The following is a 26,903-nucleotide window of genomic DNA, read 5'->3' as shown; positions in this document are numbered from 1 at the left end:
CAAAAAATTTAGGGGAAGTGAAATCAGAATGATTGAAAACTAAATGGGGAAAAATGAGAAGGGATAAAGAGGACTATAAAAATAAGACTCCGGAGACTTCCGGTGGGCGGGCTGAGGGTTAGCAGCAAGAGTTGGGAGCTCCGTACAAAGAGTGCCTTAAACCACAAAATTCCTTAAGGCTTCTCCCTGACTTTTGACCCCCCTCACGCCTAATACCCTTTCCTAGGCAGATTATGTTGTCCGGAGTTGAGAGGACCTTTCTACTTGCAGGTCCTCGCAGGGTTCAAAGGAGTTCAACATCTCTCCACCACCGCAATCCCACTGAAAGTTATAGATGCTGCAGTCTATCCAGAGGGGCCATCGGCCTGTTCGGGGACAGAGGCCTTCCCACCCAGAGACACGGAACACAGAGTCAACAGCCACACAGGGGTAGTGACACAGAGCCGCCATTGGAACGCTTAGCGAGGCGTCGCTCCACTGCAACTAACGCAGCTTGTCAGGATCGCATAGTGACCGACAACTGCAAATACCTCTCTGCATATCGCCTTCCCTGCCCTGGTCTTACCTGGGGGATTGCTGGACCTTGCTTGGCCCGGGCCGGCTGAGTGGCGCTGACAGGGCTTTTGGGCGCGAAAGTTGCGATCGCCATCTTGGTATGCTGCGCATCTGAGGAGAGAGCGGATCATTGGGCCCTAGAACTGACAGCCCGGTAACGTATAATAGGCATCTCTACACAAGATACTTAGTCAGTCAGCTCTTTTGCACCCTCTGATACCTGGGCCACACATAGACTGCATTACCCTGCTTTATGTTACCTGGGCCCCTGGTCCTGATATTGCCATATAACACAGTTGGGACAGTTTGGCACTTTGCTTCAGTGGCACCCACGTGCATCTCTCTACTCCCTTGGTGCTGTGCCCTGCAGGATTGAATCAAGTGATTGCCCTCTGCCAAATTGAGATTACTGGTTGGGTTGTAGTGAGGAACAGAACGCTAAGACTCGCAGCTATCTCCTTATATTTGCAGAGATCTTATCACAAAGTCCCATACTGAAGCTTCTTTGAGACCAGCCGCCCCCCCTTAATAAATAATAGTCTCTAGCTCTCCACTGACCCGCTTATGTAACCCACTCAGAGACAGAGCGGTAAATAACTCATCAACTGTGGGAATATAGTGCTGCTGATACACTACTTTACAAGTCTGACCCAGGTGAAACTGCAGGACTTTGATTTGAATTAGAGTCTTGCAGCTGCATTCAAGACTTATAAAAGCTGTGAACATTGCCGCTGCTGGTCTCCCCCAGATCACATTACACAGCTGACATTTGCTAATACACTGTGCTTTGAGGTTCATATTTTGGGCTGCTCACTGATTGTTATAAGTGCTGTACAAATGTGAATTGTGACTCTACTATATTATTTCTGGCGGTTGTACACTGTATATCAGACTGTGTTTCCTATGCCTAAATGATTTATATGTGAGCATCTGATATATGTATCTGCATTCTTAACACCTTATACTCTTGCAGGGAATATCTGGGTGACACCACTGTTCAACCTGGAGGGGAGGGGGGTTCTGTGATTCTGTTTTTCATTTGCGACAAAGGTCTATGTGCCATCTTGTTACTATTATACTGCTACAGATAGCGAATGCACCACCTAGACTAGAATCTAGAATTTACTTGTATGGAGAAATACCTTATTCAGGATCCAATGGCAAGTCGCAACAAGAATGCGGAGCGCAGAGCTAAGCAGGGATTAGACAGTGTAAGCCAGGGACCTTCTTACGAAGTTCAACATGAGGCCTCTATGCTTGACCCTCACCCCATTGTTAAGCAAATCTCCACACTATTTTTACCCAAGATAGAAAACCTACAAAAAGGGGTAGATACTTTAGCTGAAGAAGTGAAACAGTTCTCCACGAGAGTAACTGAAGCGGAGACAAGGATCTCTGACCTTGAAGACACACAGGCCTAGATTTAGAGTTCGGCGGTAGCCGTCAAAACCAGCGTTAGAGGCTCCTAACGCTGGTTTTGGGCGCCCGCTGGTATTTGGAGTCAGTGATTAAAGGGTCTAACGCTCACTTTTCAGCCGCGACTTTTCCATACCGCAGATCCCCCTACGCCATTTGCGTAGCCTATCTTTTCAATGGGATCTTCCTAACGCCGGTATTTAGAGTCGTTTCTGCAGTGAGCGTTAGAGCTCTAACGACAAGATTCCAGCCGCCTGAAAATAGCAGGAGTTAAGAGCTTTCTGGCTAACGCCGGTTTATAAAGCTCTTAACTACTGTACCCTAAAGTACACTAACACCCATAAACTACCTATGTACCCCTAAACCGAGGTCCCCCCACATCGCCGCCACTCGATTAAAATTTTTAACCCCTAATCTGCCGACCGCCACCTACGTTATACTTATGTACCCCTAATCTGCTGCCCCTAACACCGCCGACCCCTGTATTATATCTATTAACCCCTAACTTGCCCCCCACAACGTCGCCGCAAGCTACTTAAAATAATTAACCCCTAATCTTCCGACCGCAAATCGCCGCCACCTACGTTATCCCTATGTACCCCTAATCTGCTACCCCTAACATCGCCGACCCCTATGTTATATTTATTAACCCCTAATCTGCCCCCCTCAATGTCGCCGACACCTACCTACACTTATTAACCCCTAATCTGCCGAGCGGACCTGAGCGCTACTATAATAAAGTTATTAACCCCTAATCCGCCTCACTAACCCTATCATAAATAGTATTAACCCCTAATCTGCCCTCCCTAACATCGCCGACACCTACCTTCAATTATTAACCCCTAATCTGCCGACCGGAGCTCACCGCTATTCTAATAAATGTATTAACCCATAAAGCTAAGTCTAACCCTAACACTAACACCCCCCTAAGTTAAATATAATTTTTATCTAACGAAATAAATTAACTCTTATTAAATAAATGATTCCTATTTAAAGCTAAATACTTACCTGTAAAATACATCCTAATATAGCTACAATATAAATTATAATTATATTATAGCTATTTTAGGATTAATATTTATTTTACAGGCAACTTTGTAATTATTTTAACCAGGTACAATAGCTATTAAATAGTTAAGAACTATTTAATAGTTACCTAGTTAAAATAATAACAAATTTACCTGTAAAATAAATCCTAACCTAAGATATAATTAAACCTAACACTACCCTATCAATAAAATAATTAAATAAACTACCTACAATTACCTACAATTAACCTAACACTACACTATCAATAAATTAATTAAACACAATTGCTACAAATAAATACAATTAAATAAACTATCTAAAGTACAAAAAATAAAAAAGAACTAAGTTACAGAAAATAATAAAATATTTACAAACATAAGAAAAATATTACAACAATTTTAAACTAATTACACCTACTCTAAGCCCCCTAATAAAATAACAAAGCCCCCCAAAATAAAAAATTCCCTACCCTATTCTAAAATACAAATATTACAAGCTCTTTTACCTTACCAGCCCTGAACAGGGCCCTTTGCGGGGCATGCCCCAAGAATTTCAGCTCTTTTGCCTGTAAAAAAAAACATACAATACCCCCCCCCCAACATTACAACCCACCACCCACATACCCCTAATCTAACCCAAACCCCCCTTAAATAAACCTAACACTACCCCCCTGATGATCTTCCTACCTTGTCTTCACCATGCCAGGTTCACCGATCCGTCCTGGCTCCAAGATCTTCATCCAACCCAAGCGGGGGCTAGACATCCACTGAAGAAGTCCAGAAGAGGGTCCAAAGTCTTCCTCCTATCCGGCAAGAAGAGGACATCCGGACCGGCAAACATCTTCTCCAAGCGGCATCTTCTATCTTCTTCCATCCGATGACGACCGGCTCCATCTTGAAGACCTCCAGCGCGGATCCATCCTCTTCTTCCGACGACTAGACGACGAATGACGGTTCCTTTAAGGGACGTCATCCAAGATGGCGTCCCTCGAATTCCGATTGGCTGATAGGATTCTATCAGCCAATCGGAATTAAGGTAGGAATTTTCTGATTGGCTGATGGAATCAGCCAATCAGATTGAGCTCGCATTCTATTGGCTGATCGGAACAGCCAATAGAATGCGAGCTCAATCTGATTGGCTGATTGGATCAGCCAATCGGATTGAACTATATTCTGATTGGCTGATTCCATCAGCCAATCAGAAAATTCCTACCTTAATTCCGATTGGCTGATAGAATCCTATCAGCCAATCGGAATTCGAGGGACGCCATCTTGGATGACGTCCCTTAAAGGAACCGTCATTCGTCGTCTAGTCGTCGGAAGAAGAGGATGGATCCGCGCTGGAGGTCTTCAAGATGGAGCCGGTCGTCATCGGATGGAAGAAGATAGAAGATGCCGCTTGGAGAAGATGTTTGCCGGTCCGGATGTCCTCTTCTTGCCGGATAGGAGGAAGACTTTGGACCCTCTTCTGGACTTCTTCAGTGGATGTCTAGCCCCCGCTTGGGTTGGATGAAGATCTTGGAGCCAGGACGGATCGGTGAACCTGGCATGGTGAAGACAAGGTAGGAAGATCATCAGGGGGGTAGTGTTAGGTTTATTTAAGGGGGGTTTGGGTTAGATTAGGGGTATGTGGGTGGTGGGTTGTAATGTTGGGGGGGGGGTATTGTATGTTTTTTTTTACAGGCAAAAGAGCTGAAATTCTTGGGGCATGCCCCGCAAAGGGCCCTGTTCAGGGCTGGTAAGGTAAAAGAGCTTGTAATTTTTGTATTTTAGAATAGGGTAGGGAATTTTTTATTTTGGGGGGCTTTGTTATTTTATTAGGGGGCTTAGAGTAGGTGTAATTAGTTTAAAATTGTTGTAATATTTTTCTTATGTTTGTAAATATTTTATTATTTTCTGTAACTTAGTTCTTTTTTATTTTTTGTACTTTAGATAGTTTATTTAATTGTATTTATTTGTAGCAATTGTGTTTAATTATTTTATTGATAGGGTAGTGTTAGGTTTAATTATATCTTAGGTTAGGATTTATTTTACAGGTAAATTTGTTATTATTTTAACTAGGTAACTATTAAATAGTTCTTAACTATTTAATAGCTATTGTACCTGGTTAAAATAATTACAAAGTTGCCTGTAAAATAAATATTAATCCTAAAATAGCTATAATATAATTATAATTTATATTGTAGCTATATTAGGATTTATTTTACAGGTAAGTATTTAGCTTTAAATAGGAATCATTTATTTAATAAGAGTTAATTTATTTCGTTAGATAAAAATTATATTTAACTTAGGGGGGTGTTAGTGTTAGGGTTAGACTTAGCTTTAGGGGTTAATACATTTATTAGAATAGCGGTGAGCTCCGGTCGGCAGATTAGGGGTTAATAATTGAAGGTAGGTGTCGGCGATGTTAGGGAGGGCAGATTAGGGGTTAATACTATTTATGATAGGGTTAGTGAGGCGGATTAGGGGTTAATAACTTTATTATAGTAGCGCTCAGGTCCGGTCGGCAGATTAGGGGTTAATAAGTGTAGGTAGGTGTCGGCGACGTTGTGGGGGGCAGATTAGGGGTTAATAAATATAACATAGGGGTCGGCGATGTTAGGGCAGCAGATTAGGGGTACATAGGGATAACGTAGGTGGCGGCGGTTTACGGAGCGGCAGATTAGGGGTTAAAAGTGTAATGCAGGGGTCAGCGATAGCGGGGGCGGCAGATTAGGGGTTAATAAGTGTAAGGTTAGGGGTGTTTAGACTCGGGGTACATGTTAGAGTGTTAGGTGCAGACGTAGGAAGTGTTTCCCCATAGGAAACAATGGGGCTGCGTTAGGAGCTGAACGCTGCTTTTTTGCAGGTGTTAGGTTTTTTTTCAGCTCAAACAGCCCCATTGTTTCCTATGGGAGAATCGTGCACGAGCACGTTTTTGATGCCGGCCGCGTCCGTAAGCAACTCTGGTATCGAGAGTTGCATTTGCGGTAAAAATGCTCTACGCTCCTTTTTTGGAGCCTAACGCAGCATTTGTTTGAACTCTCGATACCAGAGTTAAATTTATGGTGCGGCCAGAAAAAAACCCGCGGAGCGTTAACAGCCCTTTTACCGCCGAACTCCAAATCTAGGCCACAGATTGTTAATACAAGTAAACTGGAGGCTCTGGAAAAGCACTCCATGGCCTTACAGCAAAAGATTGACGACTTAGAGAACCGCTTGCGGCGCAACAATGTCCGCCTGCTGGGGCTCCCCGAGTCAGTAAAACCAACAGATATCTTAAAATTTGTAGAGACCATTCTGCCATCACTGCTAGGTAAAGCCTGCGATAGACCGTAATGCCCCAGCCCGCTCAGTCATGATTACATTTCTCCACTTCCAAACTAAACTCACCATCTTGAGGGCCTACAGAAGGGTGGAGGACTTGACTTTTGAGGACTCTAGACTTCTGTTGTTTCAAGATTACTCAGTAGATCTAATGAAAAGGCGCAGGAAGTTCTCCTCTATATGATCAAAACTTCATAGAGAGGGCAGGCAAGCTTATCTAATCTACCCTGCCAAGCTTAAGATCCCTACCCCTAGAGGCCCTAAATTCTTTGACTCTCCCCAGGCAGCTCAGGAGTACCTAGATGCAGAAAATGGCTCCAGGAGCCTTGGTAGGGCTAGAAGAGATGAGGGATGAGGAGGCTTACCAAACCTGTAATAAATATATGTTTCTTACTTTAGAGACTTGAATGGCTTTACTGGCCAAAAACATGAGGGTGCCGTCCGGAATATGGGCGACTCCCCAGAGGTTTGACTTACTCAATCTGTATTTGGGTTTACTGTTTAGGTTGGGGTTTTTTCTTTGTCAAGATTGTGCCTACCTTTTTTGTGTACTCTTTGTGTACCCTGAAACCAATGATAAATGTATGCTACTCTCATGGTGCCTTGTCAAAAAATTTCAGGGAGTATGGTTTTCTCAGGTTAAAAACTTGTTAACATGTTTATTATTTGTTCTATATGACCTCTAGCTCCTTACACCTACCACTCACTTTATGTCTGAGTTAACAGGTTATAATACCTCCTCTTGTTATATAAGATACCCTGATATTATTAAGCTGATGTCTTGTTTTTTGATGCTATTTTTTATGTTTCTCTCTAGTAGTTTGCTAAAGCTTGAAGAATGCTGGAAGACCGGGTCTACTGGGAGGTATGTGACAGTGTGAAGAATTTTTTTTTCTCTCCCCTCTCTCTCAAAAGGTGTCCTATCTAAAGCTATAATTTAACATATACACTTGGAATGTGGGGGGTGTCCACTCCCCTATTAAGAGGAAAACAATACTAACCCTATTGAGGAAAAAAAGGGCTGACATTGCATTCCTGCAAGAGACGCACCTCTCTGATATTGAACACGCTAAATTGGAAAGGGTGGGGAGAGTGGAATTTGTTTCATACAAGAGTGCCAGTAGAGGAGTGGCAATCCTTTTTGGGAAGAAGTTATGGCTCACAGACACAATAGTGACTAAAGACACAGACGGACGAGACATTATTGTTCTGACTCCCTTCTTAGGCTCTGCTCTCATCATTGGAGGAGACTTTAACCTGGCTCCCGACCCAAAACGTGACAGACTTAGAAATGCTTCAGGGGTCAATCCTGGAATGCAGGTTAAATCTGAGGGTAAATTTGAATCTGAAATGTTCCAGGCTCTATCCTCATCGTTAGATGTGGTTGATATCTGGTGCAAACTAAATCCGAATGGCAGGGATTATACCTGTGTCTCCCGGGCTCTACCCACGATGTCCCGCATTGATTTGTTTCTCATTTCCAACTCCCTGATCCCACGGATCATTGATACCAAGATAGGAGAGGTGGTAGTGTCCGACCATGCCCCGGTAGGGCTTTTTCTCGATGCCCTTGAACCACCTGGAAATCGGCGGACCTTCAGGTTCCCACAATACCTAGTCACATCCCAGGAATTTCAACAATATATGGTCACTAGCTGGGATGACTTTTGCTCTACCAACACGCAACACCTCGCAACGCCTGAACTCTTCTGGCAAACTGCAAAGGTGGTACTCGCGGGAACATTCTGGCCTTCCTCTCTCGCAAAAAAAAAAATGCATGCAGAAAAACTGGAAAAGCTCAGAAAAGAGCTAAATACCTCCTATCTAAAGTATTGTAATGAGCCCACAAGATTACATCACCAAACATACATATCTATTAAAAAGGAATACAATTCGCTTCTGGCTTATCAAGCGTCCCAGACTCTTTTAAGGAGTAGAGGTAAATACTACAGATATGGAAATAAATTGGGTAGGTTGTTGGCCTCCTTGGTGAATCTCAAGACCTCAAAGCGCTTTGTGCCTGCTCTGAGGGATGGGGAAAGGGTAGTCAAAGACCCTAAGGGAATAGCAGAAGCATTTGCCTCGTACTACTCTAGACTCTACACCAGTGATCAAACCTGCTCTGATGAGGTCCTAAAGGACTTCTGGGGCTCTATTAAATTACCACAGATCTCGGAAGAACAATTGAATAAATTGAATGCTCCTATCTCTAAAGAAGAGGTGGATAGGACGATTTCGTCCCTTGCACTGGGTAAAGCGGCAGGCCCCGATGGGCTGCCCATTGAATTCTATAGAATGTTGAAACCCCAGGTTGCTCCAGTGCTGACTGATCTGTTCACGAAATACTTCTCATCAGCGGACAAGCCAGCTAGCTCGTTCTCGACGGCATACATTACCCTTATTCCTAAAGCGGGAAAGGATACTCTTTTCCCTGAGTCTTATAGGCCGATATCGCTGCTTAACGCGGACTATAAGATTCTGATGAAACTTCTGGCAGAGCGTCTTAAATTTATCTTACCGGAGTTAATTCACGAGGATCAGACTGGCTTCATGTTCGCGAGGTCATCGGTGGTCAATATCCGCAGAGTACTGCATATGACTCAATACTTCTGGCGGGGAAACCAAGCTGATTCGAATAAACCACTTCCCGAGGCCTTCCTGCTGTCCCTGGACGCAGAGAAGGCCTTTGATAGGGTGGAGTGGAGTCACCTGTTCCATACTTTGACAAAGTTCAACATTTCGGGCCCCTTTATATCCTTTCTTAAAAACTTATTCCCCCACCGCCAATATTTGTGTAAACAACATGTTCTCTAGTACTGTGAATCTCGGGCGAGGCACCAGACAAGGATGCCCCTTGTCACCGCTACTATTCAACATGGCACTGGAACCACTTGCAATTAAGCTGCGCCAGGTCTTCCCTGGTATAGATATGGCAGGGGACCCTCAACAGCTGGCACTCTATGCAGATGACATGACCATTTTACGAACACTTCACGCCTTTGGCTCCTTTTCGGGGTACAAGGTCAATATGCAGAAATCAGAGATCTTGTGGTTGAATAAAAAAAAAGGAACTATGCATGATTACCCGTTTGCAACAGCCTCCCAGAGTCTAACCTATTTGGTAATCCACATTCCTTTCAACCCTAACAAGATATACTCTATGAACTTAACTCCCCTATGTGTCAAGCTCTGTAGCCTGATGAGAAGCTGGAGGTCTCTCCCCGTGTCACTGTCAGGTAGGATCAGCTTGGTGAAAATGGTGATCCTCCCGCGTCTCCTATACCCATTACTCATGCTCCCTTTGTTGCTGACTAAAGCGGATGTGAGTATGCTAAATGCGGCAACTAGATGCTTTGTCTGGAGAGGGGGCAAACCCCGAATATCTGCGGACAAATTATCCATGCCTTACCTCAAAGGGGGTCTCTCCTTGCCAGACTTCAAGCTCTACAACTGGACGGCACTGATTCAACTAGTAGTGGACTGGCAGGTGGGTACAAGACACTTTTATAAATCCAGCTTGGAAAATGCTGCCGTGGGGAAAATCTCCTTAGCGTATTTGCCACATATGACTAAGACTGGAGCGGCTAAATTGGTAGGTTTAAACCTCCTATACCGAGACTCCCTAAGAGCCTGGCAACAAGCTCATAAGTTTCTGAAGAAGAGCTGCCATAGCTCTGTCTTTCTTCCGTTCCATAACAACCCGGAGTTCCCAGCGGGAATGTGATGATCTGCTGTAGCAGATATTGTTGCAGTGAAAATATTAAGTTTGTTTCTCTTTTCCTGAATATAGTCAAGCAATATGGTCTTAATAACCTGACTAGTCAGTAGTGAGATTTACTGTTATAGATTTAAGCGCAGAGTCTAAATCTGAATTGTCTTTCCAGATTAGATAGTATAAGTACATCAACAATACAAGTAATGATAAAGAACAGATCAGAATGATCACACAGGTGATTAATGAGTTAACTTCAGACGAGATTTAACTTCTGTTCATTATGAATCCTCTTCATGCACTCACACATACAACCATAAAATATATACAAGTCCATTCACATATCCTTTCGTCAAGTATAGGCAAACTTTGAGATGATGATTTTAGATTCCTGAGGTAAGTAACATGGAATTAGGATACTTTTATATGCAGCGTTTTTGAGCGGAGAGAACTTGTACCTGACGACCGGTCCGGTCGGCGTCTTCAGTGTGAGTGCGGCTTCCGGATTGCGGTAAGTAGTTCCGGCGGCTTCGTGATCCAAAAAGCAAGTTAAGTCCGTAAGAACAGACAGGTTGCAAGATGAAAAGTTTGTTACAACAAATGATAAGAGATAATGAATACCAGGGAGAAAGTAACAGTCCAATAATGAGAATATATTACAAGAGAAAAGTCAAGTAGCAAAATTAACTAGAGAAAAACAAAATCACTCTAGTAAAGGCAATTTCCAGACAAGGAATGCCTGACCCAAATGTGCTATAAATAGGGAGTAACCTGTTAAAGGCGGGATATACCTTAAAGGTATATCACACACTCCCCCCTTCAAGGTCTCCCCACATCAGCAATGGTTGGTTTCAAAGGGTATCGTTTGTGAAAAGACTGTATCAAACGTGGTGCATGGATCTCAGATTGTCTTTGCCATGAATTATCCTCAGATCCAAAACCTCTCCACTTCAGAAGGTATTCCAGATGACGACCACGAATTCTTGAATCCAAAATCCTCTCAATTTCATATTCCTCCTGATCATCTATTTGAATAGCAGGGGGTTTAAGGTTTTCATCCTTATTTGTTGCTTTGTATGGTTTTATTAATGATACATGAAATGTGGGATGTATCTTATAGGAAGGTGGTAATACCAATCTGACAGTAGAAGGATTTACAATTTTGTCTATCACAAAAGGGCCAATAAATTGGTTTGCTAATTTCTTTGAAGGTACATGCACCTTTAGGTTTTTAATCGATAATAAAACTTTGTCACCAATTTTATATAGAGGACTAGGTCTATGATGCATGTCATAATACCGTTTCTGATAATTCTTGGCTTCCATGAGGTGAGATTTAACCAACGCTAAACGTTCCTGTAGCTTTCTTGAGTAGTCTTTGGCAACTGTTGAATTCACCTCAGTATTGGTAATCAATATGTTAGTTGGATGATATCCATAAGTTACATAGAAAGGAGTCATTTTTGTTGATGTTGAAATTGAGTTGTTATATGAAAACTCGGCCATAGGTAAATAATTAATCCAATCATCTTGAAGATGGGATACGTAACACCTTAGATATTGCTCTAACGTTTGGTTTAATTTTTCTGTCATTCCATTGGTTTGTGGGTGAAATGCTGTTGAATACCTGGAGTTTATTTTCAACAACTTACATAAGGATCTCCAGAATGCTGAAGTAAATTGTGTACCCCTGTCTGTGATAATAGTTGTTGGAAGCCCATGTAACTTTACAATATGGTTTAGAAAAACATTGGCAGTGATGTAAGCGTTAGGTAAGCTTTTCAATGGTATAAAATGTCCCATTTTTGTTAAGTGATCTATCACTACTAATATTGTATTATATCGGTGTGATAAAGGTAAGTCTACAATGAAATCCATTGAAATTGTGGACCAAGGCCTATCAGGAACTGGCAGTGGGTTTAACAATCCAATTGGTCCCCTGTGATCAATTTTATTTCTAGCGCAAGTATCGCATGAAGTAACATATTGTTGGATGTCTTGATCCATTTGTGGCCACCAGAAACTTCTTCTTGTTTTTTCTATTGTTTTTTGTATGCCTGTATGTCCAGATAAGGGTTCGTCGTGAGTGTTTTTTAATACATGGGTTCTCATTACTTCCGGAACATATAACTTGTCTTTGTGATAATAAAGACCTGTTTCTGGGTTTTTAATACAATTCTTAGGATAATCATCCTCTTTCTGTATTACCTTTATTATTTCCTTCTCCAGAGGAGTTAGTACTCCAATGAATCTTTCAGCTGGTATAATTGGAACTATTGCATCATGAGGTGATTCTTCTTGTATTCTAGATAGAGCGTCTGCCTTTACGTTCAAGTGTCCAGGTTTGTAAGTAATTATAAAATTGAATCTGTCCAAAAATAAAGACCATCTTACTTGTCGAGCAGACAAGGTTTTGCTTTTCTTTAAGTATTCTAAATTCTTGTGATCTGTGAACACTTTGAATGGTTTCTCAGTTCCTTCTAATAAATGCCTCCATTGTTCAAGAGAAGTTTTTATGGCTAATAACTCCTTATCTCCTATGCTATAGTTAATTTCGGCAGGAGAAAATCTTCTGGAGTAGTAACCAACTGGGTTCATCTCTGTCTGTTCCTTATTGTATTGTGAAAGGATGGCTCCAATTCCAGAACTGGAAGCGTCTACTTCAAGTACATATTGAAGATTGTTATCTGGTATGTGGAGCAGTGGAGCTTTAGAAATTTTTTCTTTTAAGGAATCAAAAGCTATCTGTGCCTGTTCTGTCCATTTATACCTTTGTTTCTTACTGGTTAGTTCAGTCAAAGGTTTAACGATGTTAGAAAAATTATCAATAAATTTTCTATAGTAATTCGTGAATCCGATAAATCTTTGCAGAGCTCGTATTGATTTTGGTATAGGCCATTGCAATATAGCGGATACTTTTTCGGGGTCCATTTGAATCCTGTTGGGTGTTATGATATAACCTAGGAACTTTATCTTCTTCACATGAAAAAGAAATTTTTCTTGCTTTGCGTATAATTTATGTTCTTTTAATCTTGTTAAAACCCATCGAACATGTTTTTCATGTTCTTGTGGATTCTTTGAGTAAATAAGTATATCATCTAGATATACAATGACACAAACATCCAGTAAATCATAGAATATTTCATTAATGAAATGCTGAAAGGTCGCTGGGGCGTTGGTTAACCCAAATGGCATAACATTGTATTGATATAAACCGTATCTGGTCCTAAATGCAGTCTTCCACTCATCCCCTTTTTTGATCCTAATAAGGTTATACGCACCTTTCAGATCTAGCTTGGTGTAAATGTTTGCTCCTTTCAATCGCTCTATGAGCTCTGGAATCAATGGTAAAGGATATCTGTTTTTTATTGTAATGGCATTAAGAGCCCTGTAGTCAATTATAGGTCTTAACGATTTATCTTTATTTTTAACTAGAAACATGCCTGCTGCTGCTGGGGAAGTTGAATGAGAAATGAATCCCTTTCTTAAATTCTCATCCAAATATGTCCTCAGGAATTTTAGTTCTTCTTGTGATAGTGGATACATTTTCCCATGTGGTATCTGTGACCCTGGAACAAGGTCTATAGGACAATCAAAACTCCTATGTGGGGGCAAATTTTCTGCTTCCTTTAGATTGAAAACCTCTGCCAAATCCTGATACTTACCTGGTATTCCTTCTTCAAGTGAAGCTATAACAGTATGAGGGTAACAAGTTTTATTGCAATAGGAAGAGGTTAGTGTAAGTTCTGAGTGTTTCCAGTTTATTACCGGATTATGTAGTTGTAACCATGTATACCCTAAGATTAAGTTATGTAATGCAATAGGTATTACATCAAATTTTATGTATTCTGTGTGACCTGTATTAGATTTAACTAGTAAAGGTACAGTATGATGTGTGATAGGACCTTTTTTAATCAAAGTTCCATCAATAGACTTAACATACACAGGTGTTTGCTTGCACACTAAGGGTATTTTATTTTTTTCAACAAACATAGAATCAATATGACTTCCTGATGCCCCGGAATCAATCAACGCCCTGGTTAGGATATTTTCCTGATCCCACTGTAAAGAGAGAGTTAATGTCAATTGTTTATCATCCGAGATATGACAAATGTGATTTGGGTCTTTATGCTTACCCTTCTTTTGTTTCTGAAGTATTGGACACTCAGATACAGAGTGCTCTTTGTTTGCACAGTATAAACACAATTTTTCTATCCTCCTCCTTATCTTTTCTTCATGAGTGAGAGGTCCTTTAATCGCTCCAATTTCCATAGGTGTTGAATATAATTGTGGTTTTTCTGAAGTTGAATTATAAGTGATGGTTCGCCTTGTTGATGAGTCATATGAGACCCTTTCAGCACGCCTTTCTCTAAGCCTTCTATCAATAGATGTACTTAATTTTATTAGAGCTGGTAAAGTATCTGGCAACTCCTGACGTGAAAGCTCATCTTTTAATGTTTCAGAAAGACCAAGCCTATACTGATTTTTAAGGCTAACCTGGTTCCATTGAGAATCTACTGCCCACATTTGGAAGTCAGTAGTATATTCCTCCACTGTACGCTTCCCTTGTTTAAGTGAGCGTAACTTGGATTCAGCTATTATCTGTGTGTCAGTATCTACATATAAGTTAGACATGGCTTGGAAAAATTCTTGTAATGAATCCAGTATGGGATCATTGTTCTCATAATATCTGTTTGCCCACGTTCTAGGTTCACCTTGTAAAAAAGAAATAGTGGTGCAAACTTTGATGCGGTCAGTATGGTAGGTACGTGGTCTTAATGAGAATAGAAGATGGCAAGCATTTTTAAAATCTCTGAATTCATGTCTCTTGCCTGTAAAAGTTTGAGGGTATTGTATGTGGGGTTCTGGTATGTCAGGTTTAGCAGTTACATAGTCTTTGACTATAGTTTTTAGTGCTGCATTTTCTGCTTGAACCTCAGTTAACCCTCTTGCAAGATAATCTAATTTTTGTTGGATATTAGTAAACTGATTTTTTTTTTCAGTTGGATCCATTGTATGAAAATCTATAACAGTATACAACTTAATTCACTGTGGTCTGGAAATTATGTGATGATCTGCTGTAGCAGATATTGTTGCAGTGAAAATATTGTTTGTTTCTCTTTTCCTGAATATAGTCAAGCAATATGGTCTTAATAACCTGACTAGTCAGTAGTGAGATTTACTGTTATAGATTTAAGCGCAGAGTCTAAATCTGAATTGTCTTTCCAGATTAGATAGTATAAGTACAGCAACAATACAAGTAATGATAAAGAACAGATCAGAATGAGATATGATCACACAGGTGATTAATGAGTTAACTTCAGACGAGATTTAACTTCTGTTCATTATGAATCCTCTTCACGCACTCACACATACAACCATAAAATATATACAAGTCCATTCACATATCCTTTCGTCAAGTATAGGCAAACTTTGAGATGATGATTTTAGATTCCTGAGGTAAGTAACATGGAATTAGGATACTTTTATATGCAGCGTTTTTGAGCGGAGAGAACTTGTACCTGACGACCGGTCCGGTCGGCGTCTTCAGTGTGAGTGCGGCTTCCGGATTGCGGTAAGTAGTTCCGGCGGCTTCGTGATCCAAAAAGCAAGTTAAGTCCGTAAGAACAGACAGGTTGCAAGATGAAAAGTTTGTTACAACAAATGATAAGAGATAATGAATACCAGGGAGAAAGTAACAGTCCAATAATGAGAATATATTACGAGAGAAAAGTCAAGTAGCAAAATTAACTAGAGAAAAACAAAATCACTCTAGTAACAGCAATTTCCAGACAAGGAATGCCTGACCCAAATGTGCTATAAATAGGGAGTAACCTGTTAAAGGCGGGATATACCTTAAAGGTATATCACAGGGAATTGATATGAAGCCCTTTGACCTCTGGGACAAATTGGGCCTACGCTCGGTAGGGTCTCTATTGGAACCTCTGACACGATCAATAAAATCCTTTTCTATGCTACAAAAGGAGCTTAATCTTCCGAAGGCTCATTTTTATGCCTATCTACAGGCGCGCCATTATGTAGACACGCTGCTTAGAAATAATCCGAACTTCTGGGATGGATCCCCTTTCCGACTAACGCAGTCGCTCTTCAAGATGGGCAGATTCTCTCTTTCGGAAATCTACCAAGTGTTCCTACAGGACAGGCTGTTGAAAGTGCAGTCCTTGGCCATAGCTGGATGGGAGAGGGAGGGAATTGGAGGGATCATGGTGGAGGGAGCTTGGGGGCACTAGAAAAAGTCAGAAAGGCTACTCTCTCTGAAACTCTTAGAGAAACTCAGATAAAATTCCTGAATAGAACCTACTTGACCCCTGATAGGCTGGCTAAGTGGGTGCCGGATCATCCTAATAAATGCTCTAAATGCTCGGCTGAATCCCCTGGTCTGCTGCACTGCATATGGGAATACACGGTGATAAGGTAATTCTGGCAGCAAATACAATACTGGATCAACAAAAAAATGAAAGTCCCAATTTCTCTGGAACCCACTGATATCCTGTTTCTGACCTGGGATACCCAATATAAGCAGTGTGACTCAGAACTGACAATGACTATTTTAGTTGCGCGAAAGTGTATTCTTAATCACTGGACCAAGAGGACAAAACCGACTATAGCATACTTTCGCAATCTTCTCCAAACACAACTATTTATAGAACAAGTAGACACCAGAGTAGATGTTGGCAACAGACTTAATTTGTTCCGAAAGAAATGGCGCAGATTAATACTAACCTTTGAATTGCAAATTCAGAGGCAGATACTACTGCCGTTTTGCCACACTGAGGTATTCTTGGAAGGCTCCTTGAGGGGCGAGTGGACTCACCTGTTTCATTTCAATGACTCCTAAAAAAAAAAAAAAAAAAAAGAGAGAAAAAGAGCAAGGGAAGGAAGCGGAGGGAAGAGGGGTGAGAGAGAAAGAGGAAAGAGAATTCTAGTGGGAAAAGGGCGGCTGACAGAGAGAAAGAGGGGACCCCCCCTTTTTTTTTCTCTTCACACTGGGCACTAATAGAAGGCTTAACAGACTAATATGGAAGGGCTTTAAGTTCTAGTTTATAGGATGTGGGAGGGAATGGGGTTTTGTTATTTCAAGTTGGGAGAGTTGGGAAGGGGGGTTCTGGGTGGGTTCATAAAATTCAAATTGTAAGAGTTAACTATTGGTGAATATTATTGGTATCACATGTATATTAAAGGCATCTAGACTACTGTTTGGGTGAGAAATGATCAATGGTAATGTTCCCAACTGTGTTTGGGTTTGACCTGTACTTAATAGATGTAACTGCTGCTTTTCACCTATGCTGCTCTTAATAAAAAGATTTTTTAAAAAAATATATAAGACTCCGCCCACTATACAGACACAAAATAAGAGAAAACACTGTACAATTAAATAAACCTGTTGACATAGAGGGTACCAGGGATCAGAGGGTAGAAAAGAAAGATACACAATGGGAATGGAGGAATAAAAAAGAGACTAATAGGAATCCTAATGGAAGAGATCATTTGGCTAGAATGACACGAGGATAGAATAAATTACTGGAGGGAAAGACATATTACAGACAATCCAAGCTTTCAGACTAGAAACAAACAAGTAAGAACAAATTGAGGATATAGGGACCATGGAAGGAGAAGAGACGAAATGTTCAATAGATATAGACCTTTACAAGATTTAAACTTTGATGATAATAATTATGAGCAAGATTTTTTAGGATAGAGCCCTCCAAGGGAGGGCACTTCAAAACACCTAGAGAGAGAAGACAGAAAGGAGAGATTAAGATATTTAGAAACAACATTAAACACAGGAAGAGAGGCAGTAGGAGGAATGGGAAGAAGAGAGTGGCAAAGGAACCATTGGTAAAAGATAAAGTGACCTCAGTGATTTTTAACTTAAGTAGTAAACATTTAACAAATGATGAAGAAAACATTTTGAATCTAGGTTTAACTGATGCACCCACTGCACAAGTACGGTGCGATGAGCAGCGGACTGTTGTTAACTAACAGTCATCGATCTCGCTGCTCTTCGGCTTTTTTACAGCTTTCTTGGTTCACTGTCACTAAACACCCACACTATACTATACTGTTTACCCCCTATACCGCTGCTCCCGGAAAGCACCGCAACTCTAATAAATGTATTAACCCCTAAACCGTCGCTCCCGGACCCCGGCGCAACTAAATACAATTATTAACCCCTAAACCACCGCTCCCGGAGCCCACCGCCACCTACATTATACTTATTAACCCCTAATCTGCCACCCCCTACACCGCCGCCACCTACCTACATTTATTAACCCCAATCTGCCGCCCCCAACGTCACCGCCACTATATTACATTTATTAACCCCTAAACCTAAGTCTAACCCTAACACCCCCTAACTTAAATATAATTTAAATTAATCTAAATAAATATTACTATCTTTAAATAAATTATTCCTATTTAAAACGAAATACTTACCTGTAAAATAAACCCTAAGATAGCTGCAACATAACTAATAGTTACATGTGTAGCTATCTTAGGGTTTATTTTTATTTTGCAGGCAGCCTTGTATTTATTTTAACTAGGTAGAATAGTAATTAAATAGTTATTAACTATTTAATAACTTCCTAGTTAAAATAAATACAAATATACCTGTAAAATAAAACCTAACCTAAGTTACAATTACACCTAACACTACACTATAATTAAATTAATTCCCTAAACTGAATACAATTAAAACATTTTATCTAAAGTACAAAAACCCCCACTAAATTACAGAAAATAATAAAATAATTACAAGATTTTTAAACTAATTACACCTAATCTAATCCCCCTAACAAAATAAAAAAGCCCTACCCTACACTAAATTACAAATAGCCCTTAAAAGGGCCTTTTGCGGGGCATTGCCCCAAAGTAATCGGCTCTTTTACCTGTAAAAAAAAATTACAACCCCCCAACATTAAAACCCACCACTCACACAACCAACCCTACTCTAAAACCCACTCAATCCCCCTTAAAAAAAACTAACACGAGGGGCGGAGCCAGCACTTGAGAGGGATGACTGCACCCGAGTGAGCTCCGGTAAATCAGTTGGGCTAAAAACATCGGACACCCCTCAGACCTTTATAACCTCAGCAGAAAATGTCAGTAATTGACTGCAGAATCTGACCGCAACATATTGAGACAACGAGGCGACACAGGAGGCGACCGGAGTGACTAAATAACCATCTTACCTCTACCAAATGACCGTAAGTCACGAAGGTGGGCCTATTTTCATTACTCCACACAGTCACTCCTGGCTGACATCACAGCACTCCCTCAAATACCCACTACGATGTGAGGGGAAAACCCAAATTATACTAATAGTGACCAGGGACACGCACAATAAGAGAGAAAAAAGAGTAAAAGTATGACGCACCTAGCACTCACGCTTGGACCTACTCGCACCACGCAGTATGAATCCTTATCATACATATACATATCCTGGATTTCCCAGAGGTCACTCTTTAGCAGAAGCGGCATTTTATATAAAAATTGAGCCGAGTCATCCTAGCTGGGGATCCATAATATATTCATCTAAGGGTCCAAATTATTGTAACTGATCTTATTCTACAGCACTTCAGCAACTGTTATATTTCAAATGTTACAATATATAGTAAGGCATTTAAGATGTCTCCAAAGAAGAATAATAAAATAGAGAGCGCGGCAAAGAAAAAGGCAAATGTTAAACCCTCACTAAACAATTTTTTTAAATGCCTTGAACCAACTCTAGCTCCTGTCACACCAGAAACAACTACAAGAGAAAGAGGAGACTCAGTATCATCAGAGTGAAAATCTGAATGCTCAAATCTGGCAGTAACCATTCCTAAAGCCCTCCTAGACTCCCTACCCTCAAAAAAAGACTTTTCCATGTTAGTCCAGCAGGTCAGAGAGTGTATTCGAGAAGAAATCTCGGAAATAAAGAGGGATCTCACAGAGGTGGGAGAGAGGGTGGAAAAACTGGAAGAGGACATATAACATTACAATACATCCATTACCAGTATGGGTCATCAACTAACACAACAGAACGATATCGTCTTCCACTTGGAAAACAAAGTTGACGATTTAGAAAATCGAAGCCGGAGACATAATGTTCGAATACGTGGCATTCCGGAGGCTGTGATTCCACAAGAACTGGAAAACTATATTCAAAACTTGTTTGCCTATATAAACAATGAAGGTGAGGACGCAACAATTGCCATAGATAGAGCTCACCGAGCCTTGAGGGGCAAACCTCCTGAGGACCAACCACCCAGAAACACGATTGTTAAAATCACTATCACCTTAAAGAAAGTTTAATGAAAAATGCAAGAGTAAAACATCCAATAAAGTTCAGAGGATCAGACCAACAGCTTTTTGAAGATCTATCAGTCAGGACTCTACAGAAAAGGAGAGACTTGAAACCTCTAATGCTAAAACTACCCCAACAGGACATCCCATACCGAAGGGGCCACCCTTTCAGCCTTCAAATCCAGTGGAGAGGCAAGAGGGTCCTATGCCATTCCCCAGATGAAATTCAGGGGGTATGTAAAGATCTACGCATTGATCCTCCTACCATGGAAGAAGCTACATCTACTGGCATGCCACAATATAAATAAATTGGGTCCCCTTCCTCAAAGGCCAGAATGGCACACAGTGTCATCAAGGAGAAATGTTAGAGCCACGACCATACAAGATAACCGCTCTGAAAGGGGACAAGATATCACATGAACTAATTATAAGCACCATGTTTTGTCTTTCTCTGAATTTTTTGATACCTTGTGATGTATTTCCCCTATATTTACTAAATTCAACGTTCGAGGACAGCCGGAGTCCGACTTAGGATGTAAAAACGAAAACCATGCCTAACGCTATTTGTTCCATAAATATAATTTCATTTATAGTTATAGTATGTATATTAGCAGAACCCTTTACAAAATTGAATGTCCTGCTAAAATTCATAGATAATATCGCTAACATATTACCTAGCTACTTTTGCCCAACTGATAATGTTGACCCCTTGTGTTGAAGCTTTATGCTTTTAAATTATTGTTATGTGTTTTGTTCATTAATGTTTACCTTTTTTATTTAGCCCGGGGACCCTGATTGCATCTGCCAATGTCAAATTGCCGCTGCCGCCCATCTATAGCAAGTATCTGTATTTGAAATAACATGTCTACACAAGGTGACACACCACACTTGCATATAATCACCCAAAATGCAAAAGGACTTAACTGTCCTAATAAGAGGGCATTAGCTTTACAAGACCTATATAGAAGAGGTGGAAAAATTCTGCTATTACAGGAGACCCATTTTAAAGGTAATACCATCCCTAAATATTTTACTTCACATTTCCCACAACATTTTCATAGCACAAATTCGCAAAAAAAGGTAAATGGTGTCAGCATACTGATACACAAGTCTATCCTATTTCAAATGTTGTGCCTAGATAAAGATAAAGAAGGGAGATACTTATGCGTTTCTGGCCTGCTATATGGCAGACCCATCACATTAGTTAACCTTTACACACCTAATATATGCCAAGACTCATTTATAAACAACATTACCTCAAAAATTTTGACAAAAATTAAGGGCCCACTGATACTTGGAGGCAACCTCAATACCCCCCTGGACCCTTCAATCGATTGTTCTAATGGCAAAACTCAACTCTCCTCTAAGGCCCTCCAATCTATATGGAGCAATCTTAAAACATTAACCCTACACGACACCTGGTGATACCTAAACCCAGGCGAAAAAAAACTACACCTTCTTCTCTCATCCCCACAAAAGTTATTTGAGACTAGATTATATCTTTGTAGATCACCATGCACTATCTCATATTAAAAAATCCACCATAAAACACACAACATGGTCCGACCACTCATTAACGGAATGCTTTCTACACTGGCCTTCAATGCTAGCTAGACCATTTATCTGGACATTGGATGATACCCTCTTAATAAATCTGAAAGATTTAGAGACATTTATGAAACAACTGGACACTTATTTTACAGTAAACACCACCCAAGATTCAAATCCATATATGGTATGGGAAGCACATAAAGCCTATATGAGGGGGGAGTTGATAAAATCTAGGGCTATCAAATGTAGAATAGCAAGAGCAGTGCATGAGCAGTTGGCTCGAGAAATAGCAGATTTAGACTTCTCATGTAAACTTAATCCCAGTGACGATACACTCTGGAAACAACTGGAGGACAAAAGATGTAAACTTAATGAGCACCTGCAAATCGATACACATAGAAAACATTTATACAGCATAAATTCTATGGGGAAAGTAATAAAACCGTCAAACAATTAGCCAGAGCATTAAAGAAACAACAACTAAAATCATATATTCACTCACTTAAAACACACAAGGGAACACACATAGAAGACACTAAAAGCATAGCAAAAATCTTCAAACAATTCTACCACAAACTATATAACATACATACAGAAAGACCCTTGCCATCTCATAAAGATGCTTGCAACAGTTACTTACGCGATATTAACCTTCCCACTCTCTCTATAGAGGACGCCAAAGAACTAGAAGCCCCAATATCTAAAGAGGAAATATCTGCAGCTATTTCCAACATTAAATCACATAAAGCCTCAGGACCTTATAAGTACACTAACCTTTACTATAAGACATTTAACCCTCAACTGGTCCCACATCTAAGAACCTTATTTAACTACATATCTGAACAACATCCATTCCCGGATAACATGCTTCAAGCTCATATAACAGTATTGCCAAAACCTGGTAAGACACCTGACACCCCAGCAAACTTCCAGCCTATTTCGCTATTAAACACTGATCTTAAATTATACACTAAAATCCTGGCTACCAGGTTGAATAAATTCTTACCCTCACTAATAGATGAAGACCAAGTGGGCTTTGTCCCACAATGTGAATCTAAAGATAACACTAGCAAAGTCATTACCCTTATGAATCACATTAGGCATACTAAACTTCCAGCACTGCTCCTATCAACGGATGCGGAAAAAGCTTTTGATAGGCTTGATTGGACTTTTCTACATTCCACATTATTGAAATTCGGACTCCCCTCTAAATTTATAGCGCAGGTATTCTCCTTATACCCCAAACCCTCAGCACAAGTATGAATTAACGGAATTCTATCAGATACCTTTGAAATACGTAATGGAACCAGACAGGGGTGCCCACTATCTCCCCTTCTACTTGTTTTATCTCTAGAAGCCTTGGCCACTAGACTAAGAAATAACCCCAACATAATAGGTATTCAACTACAGGAACAAACACATAAACTGGCAATGTTTGCGGACAACATTTTATTTACACTAGCATCTCCCATACAATCTCTTCATGCAGTCCGCAAAGAACTTAATGAATATGGCACTGTATCCAATTTCCTAGTCAACACAAACAAATCGGAATTATATCCTATTAATATTGCTGCAGACTTCCTTTCCATAATAAAAGCTGATAACTCTTTCACGATAAATCTTAAAGCCCTAAAATACCTACTGTAGGCATTCAATTAACTTCCAGTCTAGAGGAAATGCGTACTTTAAATTACGGGAGATTACTGACTGAATTCCAAAACCTAACAACTAGGTGGTTACCTAAGAGCAATATCTCTTGGTTAGGAAGAATAGCAGCAACAAAGATGACATTGTTACCTAAAGCGCTATATGTAATGCAAACCCTTCCTATTACAGGGACCTCCAAAGAGATACTAAAACTACAAAGGGTAATTAATACATACATATGGCAGAAAAAACAACCCAGATTACCCACAACCACAATATATACTCCTAAAGATAGGGGGGGTTGGGAGTGCCAAATTTACATTGGTACAAACTAACAATATCCTTAAGTAGGGTGGTAGATTGGTGTAGACAGGGCAAAATAATTAACAAAAAAGTAACTCAATTGGAGTCCCAATTGTTAAATGTTCCACATCTAGGAGTTATTTGCTGGTCACCAGTATCCCCGATATCCACCAACAGTAAACCATACTCCATTTTTAATGCTACATGGTCAGACTGGGTGACCCCCCGTAGTAAATTCCCAAGAATGTCATCTCCTAGTTCACCTCTCACAACACTACTCTGGAACACAGAATTTAACATAGGTAAAACTTGGGATACTAGTATAATGAGGGACCTACGTGATTTTCAAGATTTAATCGCTATACATGACATAATAGTTGGAGGTAAATTACGCTCGAGGGAAGAACTATTGGAAGCAGGCTACCAATGCTTTTGTTCTTGGCTACACTACCAACAAATGCGGCATTACATATTATCACATAGAAATAGAGGAGACTTTCTTAGACCCCTCACGACATTTGAAGCAAGATGCATTAATACTCACACAATGGAAAGGGGAACTTTATCCTCCATGTATCAACTTCTCACTGACCAATATCTTCCTTCTTGACCCACTTATGTATATAAATGGGAGTTAGAACTAAATAAGCAGATATCAGGGCAATGAAACTTTGGACCCATGCCACAGCGAAATCAGCTCACTCGGCTTTATACATGGAAACAAATATAAAAGTCCTCACGAAGGGGGTATTTAACACCTCAAATATTAACACATATGTTTAGAAATGCAAGTCACAAATGCTGGAGGGGCTGTGGACAAGAAGACACAATGCTACATATATGGTGGAATTGCCACATTTTAAATAGATTCTGGAAAGAGATCCACTTGGCAATTGGAGAGGTTATAGGCTTGCCCCCGAAATTCTCCCCTGAGCTCTTTCTCTTCAATATTTCTTTGATATCACCTGTAAAATTAGATGTAGCATTGCGCAACTTATGATTAACGCAGCCAAAAAATTAATCTCCAAATTATGGAAAAACCTACAAGTGCCCAACCTTAAAAGCTGGATAATTAAAGTAGATTTAATTCTGACAATGGAGAGGTATTACTTTTTTACTCTGGGGAAGATGGATTTATTTTGGGACATTATGTTTCTTTGGGAACAATACAAATATAAATCGGTACATCCCATATAATCTTAGTTTTACACCAGTTGGTGCTTATGAACACAAGGATACATACACAGGTGCTTAATTGCAGTAATAATATTGTCAATATCAATATTCCACAGCAAAAATAATCACACCTTTATTAATAACAAAAAAATAATAAAAAGTCCACAAGACAAACAAGCCAGGAGTCAAAGCCAGAGCTGGTAGTCAGACGAGTCGAGTCTGGAGCCAAAGTGAATAATCATATCACCATTTGTTTTACCCAGTTTTTCAGGTTCTAGTTGCATAATTTCATCTCAGTGGTTTACATTAACCACCTGGGAGGAACCAGGAATTATTTTGCCATGATTGGCGTGGATTGTTCGGTGACAATCACATTCTAGTTTATTCACAATTCAAGTGTGTTTACTGGGAACGGTTTTCTTGAGCAGTCAGATTTTTTTCCTGGGGAGTGGACGCTTCTCCTAGAGGTGTTCTCCAGGTTAACCCTCACATGGGGGGTGCTGGAGATGGCAGTACGCCATTTTCATATGTTATGTTTAAGTGATTAGCAGGCTGCTCTGCTAAATTCCCTGTTGTTTCCCTGAAGTTTCAGTCTGATGGTTCTTCTTTCATAAGTCTTTGCTCGTATCATATGTGAGTGGTTGTTTCCTGAATAGGTCATTGAGACCACAATTCAGGTTTGCAAGTCCGTTTCCATTTTCTTTTACCATAAGTTATGATGTAAATTTCCTTATTGAAGTGAGTCCATGGACTACTTTTGGAAGTGGGGTCAGCATTCCTAGGAGTTTGGTCCTTCTCTAGGTCGGTCTGGAGGACGGTTCGTCAGTCAGGTTTCTGTGTTTTTCTTGTTTTACACAAGTGTCTGGCAGATGGGCAAGAGAATGAAGAAATTGTTATAATAGGAGTAAATTAGAAAAATTGCTTGCTCTTTATGAATCAGGAAAGAAAAAAATGTGGGTTTAGTTTCCCTTTAAGATAGAGCATTACATTTCACAAGTCTTTTTAGTTTACCTCTATTATCAAACTTACGTTGCTCTCTTGGTATCCTTTGTTGAAAAGAAAACATAGGTAGGCTCAGCAGCAGCTGGTGATTGGTGGCTACATGCATGTTTCTTGTGATTGGCTCACCAGATGTGTTTAGCTAGGAGCCCGTAGTGCATTGCTGCTTTGTAGGTGACTTTAACTATGTTGCAGTTCTAATTGCATCTATACTATTGAACGGGCATATGCTGACCTGCTGAACACAAGTTTCATGTGTAAATTGTCATTGGCTAAAGTGGTACCATATTATCCACCAACACTATCCAAACAGACAGGTACAATAATGATCTATAGGAACCTATATTTATTGATAGATTATACCATAGTATAAAAGAAGAGCCCACCTTTTTCTCTACTGATTTTATTAATGAAACTGTTTTTGATGTTATGTGTAAGACCTTTTTGTTTGCACTCTTCTGCTTGCCATCTAATACAGCTGATTAGCATTTTGTACCATACATGGTTATGTATAACCCACATTCCCTGCACATTTTCTCATCTTGGTGATTTATTTGATATTGATTTGTTTTATTATGTGCACTTTGTTTCTAGAGAACTGTTGTGGGAGATTTTAACCAACAAGAGTAATACATTTTTAATTACATCTCTTTGAATAAATGTAATACTTTTTACTAACAGTCCAGAATCAATGTCTTTGAACAGATCGTAGGGACCCATTGCATTCTTTTGATGCTTGTATTTCTCAAGGCTCTGTACCATGTGAATACAAGTATGTTTGCTTTAAACATAATTACAATACAACCTTGTAGTTCATTAGATCTCTACTTATTGAAACCTATTTTACTTATGCTACAGAAGCCCATTTTTTGTTAGCTCATTAATATACCTTCCAACTT

The sequence above is a fragment of the Bombina bombina genome, chromosome 1 (assembly GCF_027579735.1).
Source record: "Bombina bombina isolate aBomBom1 chromosome 1, aBomBom1.pri, whole genome shotgun sequence".
Classification (NCBI taxonomy): Eukaryota; Metazoa; Chordata; class Amphibia; order Anura; family Bombinatoridae; genus Bombina; species Bombina bombina.
This window is presented reverse-complemented; position numbering follows the sequence as displayed.